Genomic DNA, 11,516 nt, shown 5'->3' with positions numbered 1-11,516 from the left:
GGGAGGGAGGGTAGGGGTTGGAGCTGGCCAGTAACATGTGGAGAAAGGAGGGGAAAAGCGGAGAGAGGGAAAAAGGGGTCATGGAGAGAAGCGTGTCAGGGAGAGAGAAGGCACAGAGAGAGTAAGAGAGAGCGAGGAGGGGTCAAACAGCCCCCTTTATAACAGGCCAGGCCTACCTGGCTGTTGCCAGGTAACCGTTGGGCAGAGGTTCGAAGGAAGGCCAACAGTTTGGATGAATAAATCGATTTTAAAATTGGCCATAGGTGATATTTCAAAAAAATTTTGTCTCCAGTTCACAATTACTGTTGAGTCCTAAAAATGGTCAACCAGTGTCAGTCTGGCTATTAGGTTTTCAGTCCACGTATAATCATCTCGGCAGGTAATTTCCAGCTGGGTGGCTTAAACCACTCTAGATATGTCCCAGCTCCCAGCCATAGTGACAGAGGAAGAGACTCCATTCAGGCTGGACAGTTGCAAAAAAAAAAAAAAAAAAAAAAAAAAAAAAGAATGGACAGCATAAGCAGGAATCCTAGTTTGCTAGAATTCTGACAAACGAACTTTGATTCATTTGTGTTGCCAGGGAGAGACCTTTATTTGCCGACTGTGGCTTGCCTGAGTCAGATCCCAAGCTCGCCCCTGGATGGGAGCCAGGCCCTAAAGCAGCACTGAGCCTTGACGGCACCACGGCACCCGGTTTGCATTCCTGTTGTTTTGGGGGCGATTTTGTTGTTAATGTCACCACACCTCACTAGCTTTGGGACTAAAGTCCCTCTTCACTTTAAAGGAAACAGTGTGGCTTGGAAAGCTTCAAAAAAACAAACCAAAACAAACCAAAACAGAAACCATGCTGCACTTTATTAACTGCTCGATGCAGAAAAGAATCGCTGGGTTGTCTGATAAACCCTCATATCCTACCCTCCCAGTTATAGGCACTCAGTCTTCAACTGATACACGGGGTGGGGTGGGGTGGGTGGGTGGGTGGGGTTGGGGGGTACTCAACAGCTGATGAAGGAGCTACCTGTTCTCCTCCAGACATCTATTTACATATTTCAGAACACATCTAATCTTTGAAAAGATCAAGTCCTCATATCCGGTGAGGTAGACAGACTTTGCAGCACGGACACTGATGTAATTGGCTATTTGCTCTTCGCCTGGCTTACTATTGCTGTGTACAGATGAAATAGTGAGATTGCAGTTCTGCCCAACTCTAGCTTAACGTTTACGTGAAGGACAACTCCTCAATCAAATCAGCGTATCATGTCATTTATAAAAAGACCCGAGACGGCTTTGAAATGAGAAATTTCCCTGCAATTAGTTAAACCAGCATCTTTATTCGGTACTTCTGTGTCTTCGTAGATGTCTACAAATTGATATGAATGGTTCATCTCTTGTCTACAAACTATTTATAAACTTTGAAATGTCAAGTCCAAATTTACATGCAAGTTTTACATTTCAATTAGATTTTCATTAGATTTTCTTGGTATTTTGGAACTAATTACTTTGACAAATTACATTGAAATCACAGTTATATAAAAAATTTAAGATTCTTAAATGTCTTTCCTAGTGTAGCTTGCCTCATAAAGCCATACTTTTTAAAAACTACGATTGCTTCCTAAGTTTTTTCAAAATTGATATATTTTAATTTACCTATATATGTCACACTTACTCTATGTATATGTTCAGTTAACATTTTCCAGATTACAAAAATCTGATAATCTCAGTTAAAAAGATTAAACTTTCCTTCTAAAGTTTTTATTGTCATCAGAAAACATTCCAGAATGTGGTTCTGTTGTTAAATGATATACACAGAAAATTCCAATTTTATAAAAAAAGTCTGAGGAAAACTTCTGTGTTCTGAAAGGGCCACGGCAGCCTTTCTAAACTTAATCGGAATGCAAACTATTAAAAAATGTCTGTAAAAGTTCTTTTTTAAAAAAGATTTATTTATTTATTTATTTATTTATTTATTTATTTATTTAATGTATATGAGTACACTGTAGCTGCACAGATGGTTGTGAGCCATCTTGTGGTTACTGGAAATTGAATTCAGGACTTCTGCTTGTTCTGTCCCCACTTGCTCTGGCCCCGCTTGCTCTGGCCCAAAGATTTATTTATTATTATATGTAAGTACACTGTAGCTGTCTTCAGACACACCAGAAGAGGGCGTCGGATCTCATTACAGATGGCTGTGGCTGCTGGGATTTGAACTCAGGACTTTTGGAAGAGCAGTCCGTGCTCTTAACCACTTAGCCATCTCTCCAACCCCTTTTCTGGTTATTTGCATTTTGTGAGCCATATAGGATCACAGGAAACTCTCTCATGGGCTTGCAGTCTCTCTCTACACATTTCACGTCATTCTCTAGGCTACTTATCCTAACATCTGGCTATTAGGACAGTACTTTCTTTAGCAAGCATGCATTGTTAGCTGGGACCAGAACTGCCATGATTAGAAGACGTGAGTGATGACCCTTGACTCTCCCCTTAGAAACTGGAGACTTCTTAGCTGGAAGCCTGCCTTTCACTGCATGATGTGTGATGTGGCTTCCACGAGCATCGATGGCTCCCCTGACGAAAGAAAACACAGACAAACGTTTACTCACAAAGGAATATAAATGACGTCTGTGTTAGTGATGGTAAAAAAGCACATGACTCACATGAATGTGCATTGTTGAACATTTGAACGTTGAAAATACACATAGTTTTGCATGTATCTGTTTTTATTTCTTTTGATTATTCATACAGAAGCGTGTTTGCTTTTCTTTTATTGAAAATCAATGTCTTTACAATGTATCTTAAATTATGGCTTCTCCTGCCTCTATCCCCCCCCACCCAGATCAAACCCCCTTGTGTCTTGACTAGAAGACAAACGTCAAGTTGAGGGATAATGACAAAATGAAATATAATAAGATAAATCAGAAGGAAACAAATTAGGACAAGCAAACAGAAGGGAGAGATCCCAAGAAAAGGCACAAGGAGCAGGTAGAGACGCAGAGGCCCACTCATTCACGTACACAGGAGGACATTGTATAAAAACAAAACAAAACAAAACTGGAAGCCATGCTATATATTCAAAGAACCCATAGAGTAAATAAATAAAAATAAGCATAAAAATAAAAGAGATAAGATTAAAAGGAAGAAAGAAAAAGAAAAAGAAAATCCCTAGCATGATATTATAAGACAAGGAATGCCCAAGGATGTCCTTGAGTTCCTGTTGGCCATCTACTGCTGGGCATGCAGCCTACTCTTAAGAGTCATTTGTTTCCTCAGTGAGACTCCCTTGGAGAGAAATTTTCATTGGCCAGTGTGGTTGTCAATTGGAGTTAGGCATATACCTGTTTCTCCCTTCAGCTCTAGGACCGTATCTGTTGCAGACACATGCAGGCCCTGTGCCTGCTGCCTCAGTCTCTGCAAGTGAATATGTGCATGGGTCTTGTGTTTAGAGGACCTTGTTTCTTCGGTGCCCTTCATCCCCTCTGGCTCTTACACTCTGCCCGCACTTCTTCAGGATTCACTGATCCCTGAGAGGAGGTATTTGATAGAGACATCCCATTTAGGGCTACGCGTTCTAAGGTCTCTGGATTTTTTCCCCCATCTACTGCAGACAGAAGCTTCTCTGATGATGGCTGAGCAAGGCACTGATCTATGAAGAGAGCAGGCTGTCATTGTTTGGGACTACATTTCTTTAGCCGAGCAGTAGTAGTTGGTTTTTCCCTAAGTCTTTGAGCTACGTAGTCTCAGCTTCTTGGTCCACACAGACAACGACGAGTATAGGTTTCAACTCATGGAATGATCGTTAGGTAAAATTCCAATAGTGGTTGGTTCCTCCTCACAAGCTTTGTGCTACCGTTGAACGAGCCTATCTCACAGGAAGGGCACCACCGTAGATCGAAGGGCTTTTAGCTAGGTTAGTGTTTATAGGTTTCTGCTTTGGTAGCATGCAGAGTGCCTTCTGGAACTAAGAACATCAGCCAGTGTTAGAGGGATTAGGCACCGGCTTGATTTCTCTGTGTTCAGTGAGTTGTATAGGTGCTGTCTTCAGTAATAGGGCCACAGTGTCAGTTTGTGTTGAGCAGCCTATAGCCTTGGCAACATGGCCTTGATTGAGTAACCTTTAGCCTGTGCTGATAGGGGCTCCCTGTGGCCAACAAATCAATTAGATGTAACTCATTTCTGGAAGCTTTATTAGATGACAAGACATGTCCAGCTGGGGCTCTGTCTCCCCCATTATTTGGGAATTTCGTTTAGATCACCTTCCTGTGTGTATCTATTTTGGGAGGCTTCTGCTGTATTAAGTTTCCATGCTATAATCCGACGGTCCTCACTTTTAGCTGTCTGTATTTCCTTCCTCATTCCTCTATTCCTTTCTCTACTAGATCTTCTCCTTCCAGTCCCTGTTCATCTATATCTACCTATTCTATTTTGCTTTCCTGGGGAGATCTATCTATCCCTTACCATAAAGTTAAGATCTGTGGTTGTATGGATTGAAGCTTGATTATCATTGATTTAATAGCTAGTATCTACTTATAAGTGAACACAAACCATGATTTTCTCTCTGGGTCTGGGTTACCTCATTCAGGGTGATCTTTTTTAGTTCCATCCATTTACCTGTGAATTCCCTTTCTTCCTTCCTTCCTTCCTTCCTTCCTTCCTTCCTTCCTTCCTTCCTTCCTTCCTTTCTTCCCCTTTTCCTTCCTCACTCCCTCTCTTCTTTCCTCCCCTCCTCTTTCTTTCTTAACAGTGTCTAAGTTATATTACATTGTGTAAATGTACCATATTTTCTGATTCATCTGTTGAGGGATACCTTATTTTGTTTCCCAGAAACATATCCATTACATTCAGATTTTCCATTTTAGAGAAGTATAGGTTTTAAAACTATGTCTTTATGATTCTCTGGATTTCCTTGGTGGCTGGATTTCCATCTTTTCACCTCTAACGTTTTTAATTTGGATCCACTCTCTCTGTCTTTTAGTTAATTTGGCTAAAGGCTTGTCAGTCTTACTGATTTTTCTCAAATAACCAAGTCTTTGTCTTCTTGACTCTTTGTATTTTTAATTTGTTTCTATTTTGTTGATAACATCTATACGTTTCATAATTTCTTGTCATCTACTCCTTTGGGTGTGATTTCTTATTTTTGTTCTAGAGCCTTGTGGTGTTCTGTTAAGTTACTAGTAATAGATCTTTCCATTGTTGTTGTTATTGTTGTTGTTCTTTACTGTGTATACTCAGTGCTACTGTGGGGGATTAGTTACTTTCTTGATTCCTGTCTTGACCCATTTTTCATTCAGTAGAGAATTGCTCACTTTCCATGAGTTTGTAGGCCTTCTGTTGTTTCTGTTGTTGTTGATATTCAGCATTAATCTGTGGTCATCAGATTGGATGTTGGGTGTTATTTCAATTTTCTTTCACCTGTTGAGACTTCCTTTGTGTTTGAGTAAGTGGCTATATTTTGGAAAAAGTTTCTTGAGGTACCGAGAAGAATGCATATTCTTTTGTGTTTGGGAGGAATGCTCTGCAAATACCTGTTAGGTTTACTTAAATTGTATCTGTTAGCTCCAATGTTTGTTTAGTTTTTGTCTGGGTGACCTGTCTTTGGTGATGGTGCAGTACTGAAGATACCCAATAGCAGTTTGTGAGGGCCAATATGTGATTTAAGTGTTGTAATGCTTCTCTTAAGACTTGGGTGCCCTTGTGTTTGGGGCATAGATGTTAAGTATTGCAATGTCTTCCTGGTGGATTTTTCTTTTGATGAGAGTGGAACATCTTTACACTGCTTTCTTCTAGGGTCCATTTGCTTGGAATATTTTCCATCCTTTTTCTCTGAGGTGATGTCTGTTAAGTTATTTTTCTTGGGAGCAGCAGTGGAAGTATGGTTCCTGTTTTTCTTATTTATTCTGCTAATCTGTGCCTTTTTATTGGGGAATTGAGGCCATTGATGTTGGGAGATATCAATGAGCAGTATTTATTGATTCCTGTTATTTTGTTGTTGTTTGTTGTTGTTATTATGGTGGTGGTGGTGTGTGTGTCTGTGTTGTTTGTGACCTGTTTTGATTTGATGGTCTGGGATTATTTATTCCTTGTGGTTTTCTTTTCTCTTCTTTTTTCTTCTCTTCTTTTCTTTCTTTTCTTTTGGTTGTGGTTAACCTTTTCAGATTGAAGGTTTCCTTCTAGCATCTTCTGCAGGGTTAAATTTGTATTGAGACATTGCTTAACCTTTGTTTTCTCACAGGAGAATGTATTTCCTTGATCTATTGTGTGGAAAGTTTTGCTGGGTATAGTAGTCTTCACTGGCATCTCTTGTTTCTTGGAATTTGTTCTGATCCTTTTGGCTTTTAGAGTCTTCATTGAGAAGTCATGCCTTATTCTAATAGGTCTGCCATTTTATGTTACCTGGTCTTTTTGCTTTGTTGCTTTTAAAACTATTTCTTTGTTCTATACATTTAACATTTTGATTATTATGTGCTGAGAGGAATTTCTTTTCTGGTCCAGTTTATTTGGTGTTCTCTATGCTTCTTGTATCTTGATGGGCACCTCCTTCTTTAGGTTAGGGACATTTTATTCTATGATTTTGTTGAAAATATTTCCTGTGTCTTTGAGCTGGGATTTTTTGCCTCTTTTCCCTATAATTTTTCTTTAGACTTGATCCTTTTTTTAAATAGTGTCCCAGATTTCCTGTATGCTTTTTGCCTGGAGCTTTTTAGATTTACCTTCTTCTCAGATTTGAACTGTTTTCTTCATTTCCTTCCACTGTGTTTTTGTAGATTTCTCTAATGGATTTACTCATATCTTCCTTAAGGACCTCTAATGTGGACTCCCTTTCTTCCCAGAGGGTGTTGGCTACCAGCCATGGGGGTGGGGTGGGGGTGGAATGAGTATAGTGGAATGACTTCTGAAGACTGTTGTAGCAAGAAAAGTCTATTGTTTCAGGGATAGGGTATATAAGGGCTTTTTTTGGGGGGGGGTTACAGGTAGAAAGGGCTAATTGGTCATGGCATCAAGCAAGAAGGAAGGGCTGTTTGGTTATAATACAACATCAAATTATTCAAACAAGAAGCCAGAGTGGGGCGTGTGTGCTGAGTTATGCACCCTTGCAGAGAGCTCTGTACAAAGTCACGTTTCAGACAAGTCCAGACAAGGTCAGCCGCCTGTGTTCAGGGACACTCTCCAAAGACAGGAAGAAACAGGGAAGCCCCTCTGAGAAAGGGAGTTCCCATTTTGCACTGAGCTCAGAAAGCGATCTGGTCATGGGGGACTGCTACCTTAATAGCAAGGCTCCTCAATACACTATCATATTTATAAAGGTATTTTAAGGTCCTTGTCTTGTGCTTCAGCTGTATTGCTTTTCTCAGGGCCTACTGTGGTAGGGTGGCTAGTAGAGATATATTGTCCTGGTTGTTACTGATTCCCTTATTATACCTGGAATCTAGGTATCAGGGTTTGACAAGGAATGATAAGAGCTAACATCTGGTTTTGTATTTGTTGGGTGGATGTTTTGTTCCTTGGTTCCTGTTACCCTCTCTGATTCTTAGGAGACCGTCCTGGCTGTATATGTTACTTGGTAGGGGATACTTCTGTGATCCTGGCAGGTGTGGTCACTGTGAGTTCTGGGTTTAATGTGTTTCTAGGCATTGAGAGTGAAGGAATGGGGATGGGTAGAGGATTAAGAGATGAGGGATCCACAGGAGGGAGAAAATCAGGATGTTCCAACAGTATCTGCTTGGTCTCCTTGGAATAGGGGAAGAGAGTGAGGATTGGCCATAGTACCTAAACTCTGCTACAGACCTGGGGATGGGACCTAGGAATTGGGTTTGGCAGATAGGAGTGAGAGGTGAAGATCTGTGATTAGCCAACCTGCTTCCCTGGCCTGCATAAAAATTACACACACACACACACACACACACACACACACACACACACACACAAACACACACACACAAAATGTAGAAATTGCCTCCAACTCTAGGCAGTCACAGTTAAAGGCAAGAACATGCTCTGTGGGAAACATCTGAGAATCTCAGAAAACGTAGCTTAGAAAAAATGGTTAAATTAATTTTGGATTGGCAACACTCAGTGATAGCATATTGATGTTTAAAAAGATGAACTGAGATTTAAGAGACCATTAATATTGATATTTAAAGTCATATGCTAGGTAAGAAAAACAAGCTGAAAATGATTATGTGTGATATTCTCTTATTGATAGTAATTGAGAAATGGATAACTTTTTATGCTTGTCAGAAGTTATTGAGGAGCACTGAGAGAAGCAGAGAAGGTTGATTTCAGTTACCGTAAAGACATGGGATCGAAGAGGGGCAAGTTCTATATTGATGAACCATTGCAATGAATCTGTATTGTTTTTGAAATAAATGAAACAAATAAATGGAAAGCAGAAGCTGTACCGAAGACCAGAGATATAATTTTTATTTCATGCAAATGAGTCTTTCAAGACATCATTCCAGGTTGATTTCTTAAAGTATGAGGATGTGAACAGGTAGGACCATTAGGTGATCCCCTGGTTGGGAATGTTTAATATCACACACATAAAGCATTTGGGTGATGGCACAGTGGCCTTTGCCTTTGTGGGGCAGTGAGCAGTTCTGACAGCCTGAGTCCAGTAGAGCAGAGCCACCTTGGAACCCCAGAGACCCACTGAGCATTTGCTCATAAGGGACGGTAGGAGTTCGCTGGTAGCCCTGAGTCTACTGGCTCAGATTTCATCCCAGACCCCTCACAGCTGCCCCTGCAGGAGATGTGTGCTCTATCAGGCAGACACTGTCTCAAACTCCCAGCATTCTAGCTGGACCTTACACACAGTCATCTGACCACAAGCCAGGCATGCCACGCCCCATACAATAAAAGGGGTGGCTTGCCCCCTCCTCGCTCTCTTACTCTTACTCTCCTATTCTTCTCTCTAACTCTTACTCTCTCTTGCTCCTCACTCTCTCTTACTTCTCTCCCCTCTCACTCTTACTTCCTCTTGCTCTCTCTCTCCTCTCTGCTCTTTGTTCTCTTCTCTGCCTTTCTCTCTCTCCTTCTTCTCCTTTCTTCCTCTTTACTCAACCAGCATATTCTATCCTTCCTACAATAAATAACTCATTCATACATTGCCTCCTTTTAATTAAGGTGCCATGCAGCAAACAGGCCAGGCCCTGGAGGAGAGAGAGAGAGAGAGACCCGGGTCTCAGCAGCAGGCCCTCTGCCTCCAGAGGGAGAGAGAGATCGCCAGGCAGGGGCCGCAGCCCAGGCCCCCTGCTTTTGGAACAACATGCCTTGTGTCATTGCATCTCACGGAGAGAAAAATTTGGTGTCTCCAGTATTTGCCCTTTCAATTTGGTAGTAGTGCTGTATGTCTACAAATGTGGACAGTTAGTTCTAGAATGGGGGACTTTGTTCTCATGACCTTACCAACTAGGTGCAAAACCCAAATACATCAGGAGCAAGGAAAGGGAAGTCTAAGTGTGATCATCAAGAACTAAAGATGTTTGTATGGCCAAAATGACATTGCCAGCCATCCAAATATTGCAGTTAAGCATATTTCAGGGACAGAAAGACTTGAAGCAGTTCTACACTTTCTCCAAGATGACATCAGCATTAACCACTGTTTATTTTGAGGATAGTCTGAACTTCCGTACATAGTAGGTGTGCCAAGCACTTCAGCAAGAGACAAATTGATGTGGCATTTTTTTTTAAGTTAACAGATGTTTGATACACATCCATATAATTTTTTGATGTTATTTTCATAAACCGAAAATACGGTAACATTGTCCTGTGATGGATACGTTTCTAATTTAGGAGGGCAATATGATGTATACAGAGTGGCAAGGAGAATTCCTTAGGCTGGGCCTTGTCTAATGGAAGGGTTTCATTTTTAAGAGGGTAATAATATTTAACAGTACCTAATTTAGGTACTGTTACCATGTGCATGCTCATTTGTGTGTGTGTATACATGCTTGTGTGCACATGCATGTGTATGTGTGCATGTGAGTGTCTATGTGTGTGCATGCGTGCGTGCGTGTGTGCGTGCGTGCGTGTGTGTGTGTGTGTGTGTGTGTGTGTGTGTGTGTGTGTGTGTGAAGGCCAGAAGGATGACCTTGGCCATCCATTCTTCACGGACCATCCATCCACTTTGTTTTTTAAAACAGGTCTCTCCCTGATCTGAGGCTTTCCAGAAATGCTACAGTGTGCTCAGTGATCCCTTCCCCAGAAGCTTCACTGTCTCATTGGAAGTTGCCCATCTCTGCTTTCCATGTGCTAGGCTGACACGTGTGTCTCCATGCCCCATTCTATTATGTGGGTCTTGGGAATGGGACTCAGATCTTCCTCCTTCCAGTCCAAGCCCTCTTGCCCAGCCTCACTGAGAACATTACCCTGTTTTACTTTGCAGAGTAGAAATGGGCAAGTTTTAGAACATTTCAATGTCTATCTACAAAGCACATTGCTTTTCGTTTGTTGTTTAGTTCACGGAGGGGGTAATTAATGCTTCTTGACATGCCTCTCTGAAGTATCAGTTTATGACCAATGATCTTTGTAAGGAAATTCTCCTGATGGTATGAACTGGAGCTCGGGGTTGGGGTGGGGGAAGTTGGCTTTTTATCAAGCTGGAATCAGACTGTTTGAAGTGGTTTGTAGGAGGTGCAGTGTACAAACATGTGTACAAACAACCTCAACCATCAGGAACCACTCCAGGGGCTAATATGGAGAAGCTGGTCCTGGGACAACAAGCTCAGATGCTTTGCTGAAGTGGGAGAGACTCCTCTGAAGGTAAGAAACAAGTACTCATTTGATCCTGCGTGTTGAGCCACCAGCCCTGACTTATTCCATCAGAGATTAAATGACTGCCCATAAAGAACACATTTATACTCTCCAGCTCAGAAAAAGATAGAATTGGCTCCTGTACACTACTTTATTTCTTCAAAACTCTCCCCAGATGAAAACAATTTAAATATTATTTTTAGAAATGCCACCACTAGATGATTAGAAATAGACAACCACAAAGCCTTTTGAGCTAAGAGTGAGTTGCTTGGAGCATCTGAGAGACCATGATGTCAGGCAAAATGGCAGATTCTGAGGAGCCTTCCTGTCTTTCTGTGATCCCTTCCTACCTCAGATGACAGCTGACAATCACTACGTTTTGTCCCCAACATCTGCTCATCCCTTACATCTGACTTTTGTCTTCATCACTCTGACAAAACCTGTATCCCAGTAGAATAAATAATCACCTGGCTGTTATGTCCATCATTATCCTCACTATTATAAAACCACTTGATATTGCTCATTGGACACCTCAAATGCTCTGTTCTTTGTGACCTCTCCAAACTGGGACAATGTTTGTTGTAGACATTTTTTATTCCAAACCGGAGTTTCTATTCTGCCTTTAACCATTTAGTTCCCTGGTAAAAGACACACACAACCTTTATATTTGCAATAAGACTCAACCAACACAACAGCTGTATAAATATCTGTCCTCTGTGCTATTAGAATCTACTTTTCTATGGATGAACCCGAGTTTTTTTTTTTTTTTT

The 11,516-nt window shown here is 41.2% G+C and overlaps 2 long non-coding RNA genes across 2 annotated transcripts in view; one reads left to right on the top strand and one right to left on the bottom strand.

The window, feature by feature from the left end:
- LOC116074859 overlaps window positions 1–481 on the bottom strand; it is an 8,284-nt gene extending 7,803 nt beyond the window's left edge. The window contains exon 1 of the long non-coding RNA XR_004112311.1: window positions 177–481. This is a non-coding gene — a long non-coding RNA (uncharacterized LOC116074859). The remainder of the gene's footprint in view (window positions 1–176) is intronic.
- Window positions 482–628: 147 nt separating this feature from the next.
- Window positions 629–11,516, top strand: part of LOC116075241 — a 117,444-nt gene continuing 106,556 nt past the window's right edge. Inside the window, exon 1 of the long non-coding RNA XR_004112481.1 lies at window positions 629–693. This is a non-coding gene — a long non-coding RNA (uncharacterized LOC116075241). The remainder of the gene's footprint in view (window positions 694–11,516) is intronic.

The sequence above is a fragment of the Mastomys coucha genome, unplaced genomic scaffold (assembly GCF_008632895.1).
Source record: "Mastomys coucha isolate ucsf_1 unplaced genomic scaffold, UCSF_Mcou_1 pScaffold3, whole genome shotgun sequence".
NCBI lineage: Eukaryota > Metazoa > Chordata > Mammalia > Rodentia > Muridae > Mastomys > Mastomys coucha.
The sequence above is the reverse complement of the archived record's forward strand: the minus strand, read 5'-3'. Positions and strand labels throughout refer to the sequence as shown.